Source organism: Ranitomeya variabilis, chromosome 5, assembly GCF_051348905.1.
Source record: "Ranitomeya variabilis isolate aRanVar5 chromosome 5, aRanVar5.hap1, whole genome shotgun sequence".
Taxonomy (NCBI): Eukaryota; Metazoa; Chordata; class Amphibia; order Anura; family Dendrobatidae; genus Ranitomeya; species Ranitomeya variabilis.
This window is the reverse complement of record NC_135236.1, coordinates 538,524,474-538,541,707: the sequence shown is the minus strand read 5'-3', so window position 1 is coordinate 538,541,707 and position 17,234 is coordinate 538,524,474. Positions and strand designations below refer to the sequence as shown.

The 17,234-nt window shown below is 46.2% G+C and overlaps 1 protein-coding gene across 1 annotated transcript in view; it reads right to left on the bottom strand.

Moving 5' to 3' along the window:
- Positions 1-9,246, bottom strand: part of LOC143773817 (uncharacterized) — a 93,300-nt gene extending 84,054 nt beyond the window's left edge. The window contains exon 1 of the mRNA XM_077261158.1: positions 8,801-9,246. The gene's annotated coding sequence lies outside the window, so the exon portion shown is untranslated. The remainder of the gene's footprint in view (positions 1-8,800) is intronic.
- Positions 9,247-17,234: the final 7,988 nt, after the last annotated feature.

Here is a 17,234-nt window from a genome sequence, read left to right as displayed (position 1 = left end):
TATCCATACGTCCAGGTAGCCTGGTACTTACTGACCTGGGATGTATGGATATGTATGTATGGTGATTTTGCATGCCCAGACGCTGTGCGCATGTGATCGCCGCCGGTGTCAGCTGATTCTGACAGCTGACACCCGGCACTCAGTGCCAGGACCACACCGCTCCTGACAATTTAACCCCCCAAGTTTGGTCACAGTATTCGGGAACAGGCAGAGGGAAGAAAGCCTCTCTGCGCCTGAATCACAGACCTCACGAAGTCATCGTTGGGCCTCGATCATTGCAATCGTTGTCATGACGACATCTCGGTCACCAGAGCTAGCAAGAAATAGCAAGAAGGGATACTCCTGCATCTCTATGCTATACAAGCAATCAGCCTGCAAAAGGTAAAAAAAAAAAAGTCCCATAGTGGGACAAAGTATAAAAGTTAAAATAAGTAAAAAAAATTGAAAAAAAGGAAAAATATAAATATAATATATGTATATATATATATATATATATATATATATATATATATATATATATATAGTACCTATAAATATTTTTATGAAAAAAGTATAAACAATAAAAGTAAACATAATTGGTATCACCGCGTTCAAAACGGCCAGACCTATAAAACTGTCCCACTAGTTAACCCCTTTAGTGAACGCTGCAAAAAAAGTAGAAAAATAAGCCAAAAAACAATGCTTTATCATCATACCGCCAAACAAAAAGAGGAATAAAACGCAATAAAAAATACAAATATAAATAAACATGGCACTGGTTAAATCGTCATTTTGTCCAGCAAAAAAACAAGCCATCAAACAGCTCCATCTGCGGAAAAATAAAAAAAATGTTACTGTATATCTCTCAAAATAAAGCAATGCAAAAATAATTATTTTTTTCTATAAAAGGTTTTATTGTGTAAAAGCACCATAACATAAAAAACTATATAAATGTGGTATCACTGTAATTGTACTGACCCGAAGAATAAAGCTGCCTTATCAATTTTACCACACACTGAATGACATAAAAAGTAAAAAAAAAAGCTTAATTTCTGTTTTTTTGTTCATTCAACCTCCCAAAAATCGGAATAGAAAGCAATTAAAAAATGTCATGTGTCCAAAAATGGTAGCAATAATACGTCAACTCGTCCCACAAAAAAGAAGCTGTCAAATGACTATGTGGACCGAGATATGGAAAAAGTATAGCTGTCTAAATATGGGAATGCAAAAACTAGTTTTTGCAATAAAAAACTTTTTTTAGTGTGTGACAGAGGCCAAACATAAAAAAACTTATAAATCTGGTATCACTGTAATGGCACCGACCCGAAGAATAAAGTCATCTAATCACTTATACCACATTATGAACGGCGTAAAAAATAAATAAAACCAATTCTTCACATGCTGTTGATTTGTTAATTCTGCCTCCTAAAGATCCCAGTGAGGCTCAGCGCACATTAACCCAGCGCTCTGATCTGAACATTTACCCCAGGGTTTCCATGTAAATCTCTGAAATATGTGATTCAGATGAATCCCCAGGCAGAAGATTCCCTATAACGAGGCAGATCAAGGCACTGTGGATAGTGTCTGGCCTATGGTCTGGCTGTGTCCGTCTTTTTAGGATTGCATAAAAGTGCAGTCAGCCACAGTTTTTTTGCACTTATGAAAAGGAGGACAACGTTGACCAAAGGACAGACGAGTCAAGAGTAATTCTGCTGCCTCATTATAGTGAATGGATCCCTTGGGGGTTTCATCTGAATCACGTCACTCAGGGGATTTAGATGGAAACCCCAATGTAAGTGCTCAGTGTAGAGTGCAGGATAAATGTGATCCCAAACATTATATAAAATGTTCCTAATAAAAGCTTCAACTTAATCCACAAAAAAAGCAAAACCCCACTCAGGTCCATCATCTGTTAACGAAAATATAGGGGACTTCCACATAGCTGGTAGTACAAAGGCTCTGGAAAAGCAAAATGTCTCCTCACTTTCCAAAGGAAATTCAGCAAATTCAATACTCCCAAATCCAAATGCCCCCTCTCTTCTGAGCTCCAGTGTGCCTAATCCACATATGGCGTCCACGTTTGGCATTTCTGTAATGATGAGAGCCCGCCTAATTTACAGGTGCGTGTCTCAAGAAGCACAAGCTGGGAATAATTAACTGGTCACTACAACATACCGGTGACTACAATATACTGGTCACTACAGCATAGTGGTAACTTCAACAGCAGTTTACAATTTTCACTCAGCAACATCCACTGCTGCTTGTTTCTGGAAAGCACCCATAGAGTTAAAATTGTCACACCTGCAGCTAAATTCCCAAAGGGGTATAACTTCCTAAATGGGGTCACTTGAGGGAAGGATTCTGCATTTTTAGCACTTAGGGTCTATGTATATGGAGTCCACAAATTAGTCAAGGAAAATCTGGCCTCAAAGAGGCAAATAGCGCTCTGTGCCTCCCAAGTCTCACCGTGTGGCTAAGCAGTACTGTACAGCCAAGTATGGGGTATTGCCATGTTCACTAGAAATTTTGGGACGAATTTTGGTGCCATTTTTCCCACTTTTTGTGTGAAACTGCAAAATCTGTGGCTAAAACAAAATGTTGGTGGTAAAATGTAATTATTTTTTCTTCACTGCACAATGGTATAAAATTCTGTGACACACCATTCGTGTCAATATGATCACTTCACCCCTACATTAATTAATTAAGAGGTGTAGTTTGTAAAATGGGGTCACTTATGGGGGATCTGCTGTGCTGGCACCTCAGGTGCTCACCTAGTTGGTCATGGCACCTGCAAACTATAACAGTAAAATCTTCACTATAATATGAAGCTCCTTCCGTTCCGAGCTTTGCATTGTGCTTGAAAAGTATTTCCCGATTACATATTGCATATTGGCACACTCAGGAAAAAATGGACCTCAGTTTGTTGTAAAAATTTCTTCTATTAGCCCTTAGAAAGATTTAAAACTTGGGGCTGACAACAATTTAGTGGTAAAAATGTAAATTATTCTTTTTTCACCGCTCAATGTAATAACATTTTGTGAGGCACATGTGGTATCAATATGATCACAGAAAGATGAATTAACCCCTTAAGGACCAGGGGTATTTCCGTTTTTGCGTTTCCATTTTTTGCTCCCCTTTTTCCATGGCCATAACTTTTTTTATTTTTTGGCTAAAATGGCCATGTAAGGGCTTGTTTTTTGAGGGACGATTTGTACTTTTGAACGACACCATTGTTTTTACTATGTCGTGTACTCGAAAACGGGAAAAAAATTCCAAGTGCGGTGAAACTGCAAAAAAAGGGCAATCCCACACTTGTTTTTTGTTTGGCCTTTTACTAGGTTCATTATATGCTAAAACTGACCTGCTATTATGATTCTCCGGGTCATTACGAGCTAATAGACACCAAACATGTCTAGGTTCTTTTTTTATCTAAGTGGTGAAAAAAAAACCCAAACATTGTTAAAAAAAAAAAAAAAAAAAATGGCCCATTTCTGATACTCGTAGCGTCTTCATTTTTCGTGATCTGGGGTTGGGTGAGGGCTTATTTTTTTGCGCAGAGCTGACGTTTTAATGATACCATTTTGGTGCAGATTCAATCTTTATCGCATGTTCACGGCGACCGTTATCGGCGACCAAAAAAACATAATTCTGGTGTTTTGACTTCTCGCTACGCCGTTTAACTATCAGGTTAATCCTTTTTTATTGATAGATCGGGCAATTCTGAACGCGGCAAAACCTAATATGTGTATGTTTGATATTGTTGTTTTATTTTGAATGGGGCGAAACGGAGGTGATTTGAATTTTTATATTTTTAAAAACATTTTTGCTTTACTTTTGGCATGCTACAATAGTTTCCATGGGAGACTAGAAGCTGTCATAACTCAATCGGCTCTGCTACATACAGACGATGATCAGATCACCTGTATGTAGTAGAATTACAAACTTGCTATGAGCGCCGACCACCAGGTGGCGTTCACAGCAATCTGGCAGTTACAATCTCTGGTTGTCATGCCGACCCGCGGTCATGTGACACGGGGGCCGATGGGAAGAGGTAATGATGTGCTTCCTGAACGTGCATGTTAAATGCCGCTGTCAGAGTTTGACAGTGGCATTTAACATGTTAACAGCCGTGGGTGGATCATGATTCTACCCTCGGCTGTTAGGGGCACATGTCCGTTGAACAGATCAGCTGTCATGTGCTGGAAAAGATGCGTGCTCATCGCCAAAGCCCGCACCAAACAGGGGAGGCATCCAGTGACAGACTATGTCCGTCATTGAACGTTAAGGGGTTAAATGGGGTGTGTAGTTTGTTCACATATTGGAGGATTCTGCTGTTCTGACACCTCAGGGGCTCTGCCAATTTGACATGGCACCCTCAAACCATTCCAGCAAAATCTGAACTCTATTATGGCGTTTCTTCCTTTCTGTTCCTCAAAAATAGTTTTCCCCCACATGTGGGATATCAGTGCACTCTGGAGAAATTGCACAACAAATTGTATGGTGCAATTTCTCCAGTCACCCTTGTGAAAATAAAAATTGTGGCTAAAATAACATTTTTGCGGGGAAAGTGTGATTTATTTATTTTTATCGCTCAACATTACAAACTTCTGTGAGTCTAAAGTAAAATTTTTGTCAAAAAAAGTTAAATGTTCATTTTTTTCCACCACATTCCAAAAATTCCTGTGAAGCACCTGAAGAGTTAATAAACTTTTTGAATGTGGTTTTGAGCACCTTGAGGGGTGCAGTTTTTAGAATCCTATCACTTTGGGGTATTTTCTGTCATATAGACCCCTCAGAATCACTTCAAATACAATGTGGTCCCTTAAAAAAATGGTTTTATAAATTTTGTTGGAAAAATGAGAAGTTGCTGGTCAACTTTTAACCCTTATAACTTCCTACCCTAAAAAATTGTTTAGAAAATTGTGCTCAAGCAAAGTAGACATATGGGAAATGTTTTTTTATTAACTATTTAGTGTGACATATCTCTTTTTAAGGGCATAAGAATTTAACCCCTTAATCCCATATGACGTACTATCCCGTCGAGGTGACCTGGGACTTAATTCCCAGGGATGGGATAGTACGCCAAAGGCGATCGGCGGCACTCACGGGGGGAGCGAGGCCAATCGCCGCCGGGTGTCAGCTGATTATTACAGCGGACATCCGGCACTATGTGCCAGGAGCGGTCACGGACCGCTCCTGGCACATTAACCCCTGGAACACTGCGATCAAACATGATCGCAGGGTTCCGGCGGCATAGGGAATCATTGTGCAGGGAGGGGGCTCCCTGCGTGCTTCCCGGAGACCCTCGGAACGTGATGTGATCGTGTTGTTCAGAGGGTCTCCTACATCCTCCTCCCTGCAGGCCCCGGATACAAAATCGCCGTGGGGCTCCTTCCAGGTCTCGCAGGTAGGTGGCTTGCAAGCGCCTGCTCAGAGCAGGGGCCGGCAAGCCTGGAGCATTGCCTGTCAGATCGCTGATCTGACACAGTGCATTGCAGCGTCAGATCAGCGATCTGACACTATACTGTGATGTCCCCCCTGGGGCAATGTTACAAAGTAAAAAAAAAAAATATTTACATGTGTAAAAAAAAATTAAAAAAAATTCCTAAATAAAAAAAAAATATATTGTTCCAATAAATACATTTCTTTTGGTTCCAAAATTGTGCTGATGTAAAGTAGACATGTGGGAAATGTTACTTATTAAGTATTTTGTGTGACATATCTCTGTGATTTAAGGGCATAAAAATTCAAAGTTGGAAAATTGCGAAATTTTCAAAATTTTAGCCAAATTTCCATTTTTTTTCACAAATAAACGCAGGTAAATATCAAATAAATTTTACCACTATCATGAAGTACAATATGTCACGAGAAAACAATGTCAGAATCATCAGGATCCATTGCAGCGTTCCAGAGTTATAACCTCATAAAGGGACAGTGGTCAGAATTGTAAAAAAAAATTGGCCCAGTCATTAACGTGCAAACCACCCTTGGGGGGGTTAAAGTTTGAAAATTGCAAAATTTTTGGCAAATTTCCATTTTTTCACAAACTCAAGTCATCTTGAAGAAATTTGACCAATATCAGGCTATGTGCATACGTTAAAACCTACAAGAGAAAAAAGTAAGCAAAAACCCTGAAGTAGCTAAGTAAAAAAGCAAAGTGCATTTAAATAACACAGAGTTTTTAGTAATACTGTTTTTTTAATCAAAAAATAGCACAAAAGCCATCCCACCGTGTCAAGGTAACTCTGATCGGGACAGTCCTACACTGTCTAATATTAAAACCTTACTATGTGTCAATGTTGACCTCAGTGTGAATAAGGGCAGAGAAAAGGACTGGGCCCAACCAGTGAAACACAAGACTGGGAAAGCCTTATATATAGTCTCTAGCTCAGAAACAGGGAGGCCACACCCCGGCTTGCACAGAATGCAACAATGCAGACAAAAAAACAAAAATTGAGCTTAACTTGAGTTGGTACACATGCAGAGGTTAAACGCATGTTCACATTGGCCACAAAACATTAAAACCTACAAGAGAAAAAAGTAAGCAAAAACCATGCGCCGGCGCACTATGTCCCGGAAGTATTTCGCTGTGTTCTGGGACATAGTGCGCCGGCGCATGCGCACTAATGCTTTTCGGCTTTGCCCGCAGTTGGGCAAAAGCATACTGCGCGTGTGCAAGGCGAGATTGCATTGCGCACGCGTGTACAATGGAGGAAACCTAATCAAATGCAAAACAATATTGCGGCCAGCGGGAAAGGAAGGGGTGCATGACAGAACTGAAAACATCGCCCATCGGACCGTAAACAGAGCCCGCTAAATTCAGGTGACAGAGTCCCTTTAAGGTCAGTGTTCATGACTCCACCATAACAAAGAGACTGGGCAAAAAGGCCTGCATGGCATAGTTACAAGATGAAAAATGAGCAATAAGAGAACATAAAGGCTCATCTCAGTCTTGCCAGAAAACATCTAGATGGTCCCCGATACTTTTGGGAGAATACTCTGTGGACTGATGAGACAAAAATTGAACTTTTTGGACGTTGTATGTATCATTACATCTGTTGTAACAGCATTTCAGAAAATGAATAACATCAAACCAAGAGTAAAATATGGTGGTCATAGTGTGATGGTCTGGGGCTGTTTTCTGCTTCATGGCCTGGAAAACTTGCTGTGGTAAATGGAACCATGAATTCTGCTACCAAAAAATCCTAAAGGAGAATGTCCGGCCTTCTGTTCGTGATCTCAAGTTGAAGCGCCCTTGGGTTATGCAGGAGGACAAGGATCCAGAACAGATCAACAAGTCCACCTCTGAATAGCTTAAAAAGGCAATTCATGCTCGGAAACCCTCCAATGTGACTGATTTACAATTTTGCAAAGATGAGTGTGTCAAAATTCATCCATAACATTGTAAAAAAACCTCATTGCCAGTTATGGCAAACCCTTGATTGTACTTGTTGCTGCTAAGGGTGGTACAACCAGTTAATAGGTGTAGGGGCAATCACTTTTTCACACAGGGTCCTATAGGTTTGGATTTCTTTATCCCCCAATAATAAAGAACTTATTTTAAAAACTGCATTTTGCACTTGTGTTATCTTAGTCTAATATTAAAATTTGTTATGTGAGTTAGAGTTTCTGCTGCCCTAGGCACTTTTAGTGCTGTCTCCCCCATTGTTGAGTATGACACTATCGGCAGTGACTTTGGCAAAAATCGCTGATGTGAAAGTAGCCTTTTGCAGCAGATTATCTGCATCTGCTGCGTAACGGATCACTTACGGCAACACTGCGTTCGGCCTCATTCATTCCTTATGGGACTTGCGGACATGTGCGGCACTTGCAGTTTTGCCGCAATCCGGCAAATGCGGTACTCGCAGAAATAGAAAAGCTGCTAGCAGTGTTGTTTTTGTCTCACCGCAAGTGCAAAACTGCAAGTGCCGCACATGTCCGCAAGTAGCCATCACTACCTGTCCCTGCACCTACCTAGCTCATCCCTATCCATCCCTCTGACCTAAAACTACACTATAAAGCTTTAGAAAAACAATTTATTACCTGACATATTCCTATGATAATGAGGGCTCCAGGCTACGGCGTAGACTGGGACGGGCAGTCTCCATTCTCTCTCAGTGCACACGCTCAGTCCCTGCCTCACTGCCTGTGCACAGACATCCCTCCACCGGACCCGGTAATCGACGCTCGCAGTAGCATACCGGCAGAGGTGTATCTAGTGTTTCTGGCACCAGGGGCAAGAATTCATTTTGCCCTCCAAGGACACATGCGATTTGCACACTTAGTCATGTACCCACAAGTTCCTCTCCCTAATGCTCTCAATGTTCAGTGAAAAACTAAGAGAAGCAGAAGAGAAGCTCGTTGTCACAGGACCACAAGTATGAAAGTCACATGAGTGAGGTGTCCATGTGACTACCGGAACCTACAGAGCTGAATCCTGACATCGCAGCTTCTGAATTCTCACAACTCATGCACTGCACACTTTTAGGATTCTCCCTTGCCAGTCGACGGTCATGTCAGCACAAGCATGCGATTTGTATACCTCTGGCCACATTCCGACTAGATGTGCCCGGTCTCACTCAGTTCATTTTCATCGACTGAGGCCACACATGTCCAGTCAGTATGTGACCGCATGTATGTAAATCACGAGCACGAGAGAATCCTGACAGTGTGCAGTGCGCACTGTGAGAACTAAGAAGTCTGCAGTCACAAAGAATGACTGAAGACACTTTACAAACCTGGACATCCCCTTTAATGCTCCTAACATAAATAAAAACATGAGAGTTAGTCAGTATCACAAATAACATTTACATCCAGGCACCTTATAGATGATGTTGTCTCTGGAGTCGCTCTCCTTCTTTTCTTCATCTTGTCCAGACCCCATGATGAGTTTTCTCATCCACAGCTCGTCTCTGCAGGCTTCCATCTTCTCCGCTTTTTTGCAGAAAATTTCCACATGACGCCCTTAAAGATACAAGTGTCATTATAATGCTCCTGAATAAAAAATTACCCCTCACTATATTGTCTGCGCAAAATATGACCCCCACACTGTCCCTCTTATGGTACATGCTCTTTACACTGACCTCTCCTTTCCATACCGGCCCCCTATTCACACTGTCCCCCCTATAGGGCTCAGTCTCTATACTGTACTCTCTCATCACACTCCCCCTCCTTGGTATACTGTCCCCTCCTGGCTGTGCCCTTACACTGTCCCCCCATGCTACGCCCCCATTACTAAGTTTCTATTCTGTGCCCACTCACTTTTCACCCCCATACTGTCTCATCACACTATTCCCCTCCCTCCTCATACTGTCTTCTCTCACATCCCTCCTGTTCACCATACTGTCTCCTCATATATTTACCCCTTCACTTTCTATACTGCCTGCTCTCCTGACTTCACATACTGTGTCTGCACACATCCCATCACCTTCACTCCCCGTACTCTATCTACATACATTTTTCACATCTCTACTCATACTGTGTCCACATACATTCCCCCGTTCGCTCCTCCTACTGTCTGCACCCATCCCCCATACTGTTTCCTCATATATGCCCCCCATACTGTTTCCTCATACATGCCCCCCATTCCCCAGTACTGTTTCCTCATACATGCCCCCCATTCCCCAATACTGTTTCCTCATACATGGCCCTCATTCCCCTGTATTGTTTCCCCATCTCCCCCTTTGCTCTTCATTTTGTGTCCTCAAATCTTCTGCACACATTAAATCCCCCCAGTCCCACTACAAATCTCCCCACACACATTAACTCCCCCCATCCCCACATAATAAATCCCCCTATCCTCACTCAAATTGTCCCCACACAATAAATTCCTCCATCCCCACTCCAATTGTCCCCCCCTCCCGTGCACTTAATCTTCGGTGTCTTCTGCTCCACTGGAGCACTTACCACCAGTGTTTGCCTTTGCAGTGCGAGTGAGCGACGTCGGCAGCGTGATCACATGATCTGATCACGCTGCTCACATTGCTCTGACCCGGCAGTCAGAGCCTCAATTGTACTCACTTCTGTAAGATGCGAGTACAATTGATCCTTGGGCAGGGGCGGACACTGGCTCTGCTTCCCCCCCTCCCATCTTGTATGCATGGCTCTGCTTCCCCCCTCTCCCATCTTGTATGCGTGGCTCTGCAGCCCCCCCTCTCCCATCTTGTATGTGTGGCTCTGCAGCCATCTCCCATTTTGTATGTGTGGCTATGCAGCCCCCCCTCTACCATCATGTATGCGTGCCTCTGCAGCCCCCCTCTCCCATCATGTATGCTGCCTCTGCAGCCCCCCCTCCCATCTTGTATGCATGGCTCTGCAGCCCCCCCTCTCCCATCTTGTATGTGTGGCTCTGCAGCCATCTCCCATCTTGTACGTGTGGCTATGCAGCCCCCCCTCTACCATCATATATGCGTGCCTCTGCAGCCCCCCATCCCATCTTGTATGCGTGCCTCTGCAGCCCCCGTCCTCCCGTCATACTCCCCTTTCTCACACCGGCGCACCGCGCCGAAAGTCCCTGCATCTTGGTCCCGGCGCTGCAGCTTCTCCCTGAGTGAGCGGTCACGTGGTTCCCGCTCATTAAGGTCATGAATATGCATTAATAGTCATGACCTTAATGAGCGGTACAATGTGACCGCTCAGCACAGGAAGAAGCTGCCGGCGCTGAGACCACTGGAGATGCAGGCACCGCTGGAGCCAAGGAGGGTGCTTATGATGAGTTCAAGGAGGCGGGGAGGTAGGTGGGCGGCTTGCGGTGACCCCGGTCCTTATTAAAAAAAAAAAGAAAAAAAGACACCTTCCTCAGGTGCCGCTCCCCGCATCCTGCCGCCCCAGGCACCTGCCCTCAAGTGCCTATTGACAAATACGGCCCTGCATTTATGTGTGACAAACATGCAAAATAAGAAATCAGGAATGGGCAAACTTTTACACCACTGTGCTTCACAACTTCACATAGGAGACTTCAAAACTGATGTATACACCACATGTGAGACAGGGGAGCTGGAGTCCATACATCAAAGGAGACGCTGGAGCAGATCCATGACAGGAGATGCTGGGGCTGGAGAAGATACATCACAGGAGGCTGCCATCTGTGGGACAGTAGCGCATTGCACGATAACTTCGCCCACAAAGAACATCCTGATGCGGACACGGACAAGGGTCATGATGTAATCTAAGAACGCTGCATGTGTGTTGACAGAGGAATTAAATGGCTAGTGGCCAGCAAAACAGGCCTGCAGGCCAGAGCACTACTGTCATTGGGAACTTGCCAGGGATCCAGAGAAAATAATCTGGTTTTAGATGAAAGGGGGAGTTACCAGCATGAGACAAGTAACTAACAGAACAGGAGTACTGATCTTTGTTTCCTTACAAAATTTGCTGCAGCTGTCACTGCTCTACTGTATTGCAACCATGTCTGCCTGTGAGATGGAAGTTGAATAGTGATGAGAAAATAGTCTTAGTTACTCACCGGTTAACGGTGTTTTTCGGAGTCCATGACAGCACTACGGAGAGAGGGGATCCGCCCTTCAGGAACAGGAAACCTATAGATACATAAGGGCGGCACCTCTCCCACGCATCAGTTGGTTTACAGAGCACAAGAGGACCACCAAGGTTAATAGCATACATAATAAACAATGATACAAATAACTAACTATTCACTACCCGTGAATTATATAAATAAAGGAAGAGGTGTACACCCAGAACTTAAGAAGACGGGAGGGTATGTACAGGTGCTGTCATGGACTCCGAAAAACACCGTTAACCGGTGAGTAACTAAGACTTTATCGGTCGTCCATGACAGCACTACGGAGAGAATTACAGAGAGTAACTAACTAGGGAGGGACTACAGCTTGCAGCACCCTTACACCAAACGAAAGGTCAGAAGAGGCACCCAAGTTCAATCTATAATGGTTATAGAATGTGTGTGGAGAAGACCAAGTAGCAGCCTTACAAATTTGGTCGATCGACACCTCCAATCTTTCCGCCCACGAAGCCGCCATAGCTCTAGTGGAATGCGCTTTCAGACCTTCAGGCGCCGGCTTGCCCTTTGAGATGTATGCCAGCGAGATAGCCTCCCTGATCCATCTAGCTAAAGTAGATTTTGATGCCCTGTGACCCTTCCTACTACCCTGATAGGACACGAATAGGGCGTTATCTATCTTCCAGGGATCAGTTACTGCCAGATATTGCAGGATACATCTTTTTACATCTAAAGTGTGTAGCTTCCTTTCCTTATCGTTAGTAGGATTGGGGAGGAAGGATGGAAGAACTATTTCCTGTGTTCTGTGGAACCTGGACACTACTTTAGGAAGATATGCTGGATCAGGGGATAGTATCACTCTATCATCCCTAAGCTGCATGTAAGGGGGAACCCTGGATAATGCTTGGATGTCGCCTATCCTACGCGCCGATGTTAGGGCCACCAGGAAGGCTACTTTAAGTGATACATTTTTAATAGAGGCTGATGCAATTGGCTCAAATGGGGCCTCTGTCATGGCTGAGAGGACTAGGTTCAGGTCCCATGGCATGACCCTATTCTTCACCATTGGCCTGGACCGTTTTGTCGCTCTGATGAATCTGCTGACCCAGTGATTCTCAGCAATGTTGCAGCCAAAGAGGGCCCCTAAGGCTGATACCTGCACTTTAAGTGTATTTGGGGATAACCCCATATCTAACCCTTTCTGTAAGAATTCTAAAATCTGGTCTATTGGTATTGACTGACCAGCTATTACCCCCGAGTTTTGAAGGAACCTCTTCCAGATCCTAACATAAATCTTTGTGATTATTTTTCTGCTCTTCAGTAGTGTTAATGAGGCCCAGAGAGAACCCCCTATCCTTTAACAGCGCCCGCTCAAAATCCACGCCGTCAGATGAAGGCCAACCGCCCGAGGATGGTAGACTGGGCCCTGGGACAGGAGATCCGGGATGTCTGGCAAGACCCATGGGTCGGATATCGACATAGCCCTCAGGCATGGAAACCACGTCCTTCTGGGCCAGAAGGGGGCAATTATTATCACTGTGGCTTTGTCCTTCCTGATTTTCCTCACCACCAGAGGAAGTAGAGACAGGGGAGGAAAGGCGTAGGCTAGCCTGAAGTTCCAGTCTATGAGGAGGGCGTCTACTGACAGAGGATTTTCTCTGGGGTTAAGAGAGCAGAATTGTGCCACTTTCCTGTTTTCTTTTGTGGCAAACAGGTCTATTTCTGGTTGACCCCATCTTTCCACGATGAGGTTGAAGATGGAGTCGTTCAGGGACCACTCCCCCTGCCTCAATGTGTTGCGGCTTAAGAAATCCGCTGTAGTGTTTTCTGCCCCTCTTATGTGAAGAGCCGTCAATGAGAGAAGATGTTGCTCTGCTAGATGGAATAGACGATCTGCTACGCACATTAGGGATTTGGAACGAGTCCCGCCTTGGTGATTTATGTATGCCACGGCGACCCGATTGTCCGAGAATACCCGCACGTGGTAGCCCTGTAGATAGATAAGGAGTGATTTAACTGCCTGTTCCACAGCCGTTAACTCCTTTAGGTTGGAAGACATTTCTATCTGATCCTGATCCCAAAGCCCCTGGATCAATGTATCCCCCATGTGAGCCCCCCATCCAGAAGGGCTAGCGTCCGAGGTGACTATACGAGTTACATTATATTCCCAGGGGACCCCTGTGGACAGGTTCTCTTGGACTAGCCACCATCCGAGGGATATAATAGCGTCTTGGGATAGGGTCATCAGGCTCTCCAGACATCCCCCCAACCTTTTTTGTTGTAACAGCACCTCGCCCTGAAGTATCCTCGTATGATACTGGGCCCATCGGACCGCTGGAATACAGGACGAGAGAGAGCCCAACAGAGACATGGCTCTTCTAAGGGACATGGTGGGGTTTTTAGAGGCATTCAGCACCTGAAGGTGCAGGCGATCAATTTTCTCTTGAGGCAAACGGCATTCCTGAACCTGGGAATCCAGGGTCAGGCCTAAAAATCGCTGCACCGTCATGGGCTGTAAGCGTGATTTTTTGACATTTAGCATCCACCCCAGAGCAGACATCACTTTATGTAACTGTTCCAGACAGTGATCCACCGTTTTACCTACGATAAGGAGATCGTCCAGGTAGGGGATTATTAGAATGTTGGACTCATGCAAGTGAGCCATAACCTCCGCCATAACTTTGGTAAACACTCGAGGGGCGACCGATATACCAAAGGGGAGGGCCCTATACTGGAAGTGTCTGATTACCCCATCCAACCTTACCGCCACCCTCAGGTATCGTTGGTGACCTGCATAAATGGGGATATGGTAATAGGCGTCCTTCAAATCCAATACTACCATAAAGCAGTTTTTAAACAGCAGCTTTATTGCGGTGTTAATAGTTTCCATCTTAAATGATTGGACGGTCAGGAAATTATTAAGAGCCCTAAGGTTAATAATTGTTCTGAAGGAGCCATCAGGTTTACTTATTAGAAATAGAGGAGAGTAGAATCCTCTACCCTGTTCTCCTTCGGGAACCTCTGACAGGACATTCTTACTGAGCAGGTCGTGAACTTCTGCTTCCAGGGCCGCCTGTTCTGCTGGAGAGGACCTGAGTGGGGTAACTCTGAAGAAGTTCTGAGGGATGGAGGAGAACTCTAGCCGCAGACCCGTGGCTATTAACCCCAAAATCCAATCACTACTGGAGATTTTGGACCAGGCCGGGTAGAAGGCAGATTAGTCGCCCCGGTGGGAGGTAGACTGTCATTGGGGTGGTTTTTTGACCTCACGGGATGGCTCCTGACGTCCTCCACCTCCAAACATAAATCCAGTACCTTTCTTCTTTTTCTCATCCCATCTGCTCTGGTCTCTGGCTGGTCTCCTCCGAAAGAATCTTTTCCCTGTGAAGGGACGCCTGTAAGAGGTAGCTGGTAGATTGGGAAACTTTTTCTTCTCGTCTCCAGCTTTCTCCAGCAGTTCGTCTAGGACTGGACCAAACAGGTATTCCCCTTCGCATGGGATAGAGCACAGACGGGATCTGGATTGAAGGTCACCTGGCCAACATTTCAGCCATAGGGCCCTGCGTGCTGCGTTTGATAGTCCGGCCGCCCTAGCCGCCATTCTTGCCGAATCCGCAGATGCGTCCGCGAGAAAGGCAGCGGCATTCTGAATTGTTGGCAGGAATTTCAACATAGAGTCTCTGGAAACACCGCCTTCCAACTTAGACCCTAGCTGATCCAGCCAGACCATCATCGATCTGGCTGCACATGTCGCCGCTACAGCAGGTCTCAGGGCACCCGCCGACATCTCCCATGTCCCTTTAAGGAATGAGTCAGCCTTCTTATCGAGAGGGTCCTTTAGGGAAGCCATGTCGTCGAAGGGGATAGATGATTTTTTAGACGCCTTAGACACCGCTGCGTCCAATTTCGGCGCCTTATCCCATGTATTCACCATGGGGTCCTCAAAGGGATATCTGCGTTTAAAGGCAGGTGGAAAAGAGCCTTTCTTCTCCGGTTTTTTCCATTCCCTTTTGATGAGGTTCTGGACCTTGTCATTGAGCGGAAAAGACCTACGTTTTTTAGGGTCTAGACCGCCAAACATTAGGTCCTGTGTAGAGAGTTCTGGCCTTTCATCAGCCACCCCCATGGTGGATCTAACTGACTTAATAAGTTTGTCCATTTGGTCCAATGGGAAACAGAACCGGTTAGACTCCTCTTCCGAAGAGGACGCTGAGGAGACAGAGGCGTCTGACTCATTCTCCCTACTAGGGCCAGCGGACAACTCCGACTCTGAGGCGCTAGGCTCCCTTCTTCTTTTTGAAGACTCCCCCCGGGACAGGGATTTCAGGGAATCTTTCACCTCCTTCCTGATAATCTCCCTAAGGCTTGATGTGAAATCAGGAGACTCTTCCGCCACCTATGGGAGCGGAGAAAAAGGCTATGTAATTTATCTGGCGCTACCGCTATCAGTGTTCCCATCAATTTATTTCCTACCGTCTGCCGTACACACGACTGACAAAGTCTCTTAGGGTAGGCGTCTGGCAAAGGGCAAGCGCATAGCGCGCACTCCTTGTTTTTTGATTTACCAGCGCTTTTTTTCCCCTACGGAAATAAACATAGGAAAAGACTGCATCAGGGTACATTCACGAAGATCTTACCCAGGCAGTAGCGGTAGGTACCGGATTACTGGGGGGTCGGTCCAGATCCTTCTGCTTAGATCTGCGACTGGTCTGGTTACTGCGTCCGTGGGTCTTCAGCTGGGGGTTCGCATGGGACTTCTCCGAGGATCCATCCTGCTCCTGCTCCAGCAGACCGACGGCAGCTTCCGGCTCATCCATAGCTGCAGATGGGCTCACAAGCAGTGCTGCAGCATTCTGTTTGGCTATAGCCCTCCCCCGGATCCGGAATCAGTGCAGGTGTGTGGCCAAATCCACCCCCCCGACTTGCAGGTGACTGCTCCACCCCCCCCTGCACCCAAACGCCCCCCCCCCCCGCCCCCGCAGGACAGCGGCGTTTTTAGAAAAAAAACCGGCCGGCGTTTGACTTCCGGTTTTGGCCCCGCCCCCTGCGCGTCACTTCCGGTTTCAGGCAGAACGCTCAGAAACGTGCCCGGAAGCCGGGGAACGGTGCCGCCGGACCATCCAGCCACCCCCCCGCTACGCCACCGCCGCTTCCACGGCCGCAGCCCAGCGGTGACCGCGGCAGAGGCCGGCGTCCGACCCCCAGCTCCGGTCCCGAATCGAAAGGAGCACACAGGACGCCGCGCTGCACCGCACCGACGGGGATCAGAGTGGGGAAGACCGAGGCCCAGGGGGGAGAGCGGACCCCGGGGGGGGACATACTCACCTGCTGACCACTGGGGATGGACCTCCTCCGGACGTCGCTCCACACTGCACCGCTCACTGTCGTGGAGCCCTACCCGGACCCACCGTGGCGCTTCCAGGGACCCGCACTGCCCGAGGTAGGAGACCCCCTCGCTACCTGGGTCGGACAGCCGGCCTGGGTATTGATAGGAGAAACGAAGTCGTATCTGCAGGGAATCCTGTCCTCCAGGAACAGGAAACCAACTGATGCGTGGGAGAGGTGCCGCCCTTATGTATCTGTAGGTTTCCTGTTCCTGAAGGGCGGATCCCCTCTCTCCGTAGTGCTGTCATGGACGACCGATAAATACTCGTTACTCGAGATTTCCGGAGCACACTCAGGTGTCTGAGTATTTTTTAGTGCTAGGAGATTGATTGTTTTTATCGCCTCAGCTGAATGATTTACAGCTATTAGCCAGGCTAAGTACATGTGGGGGTTG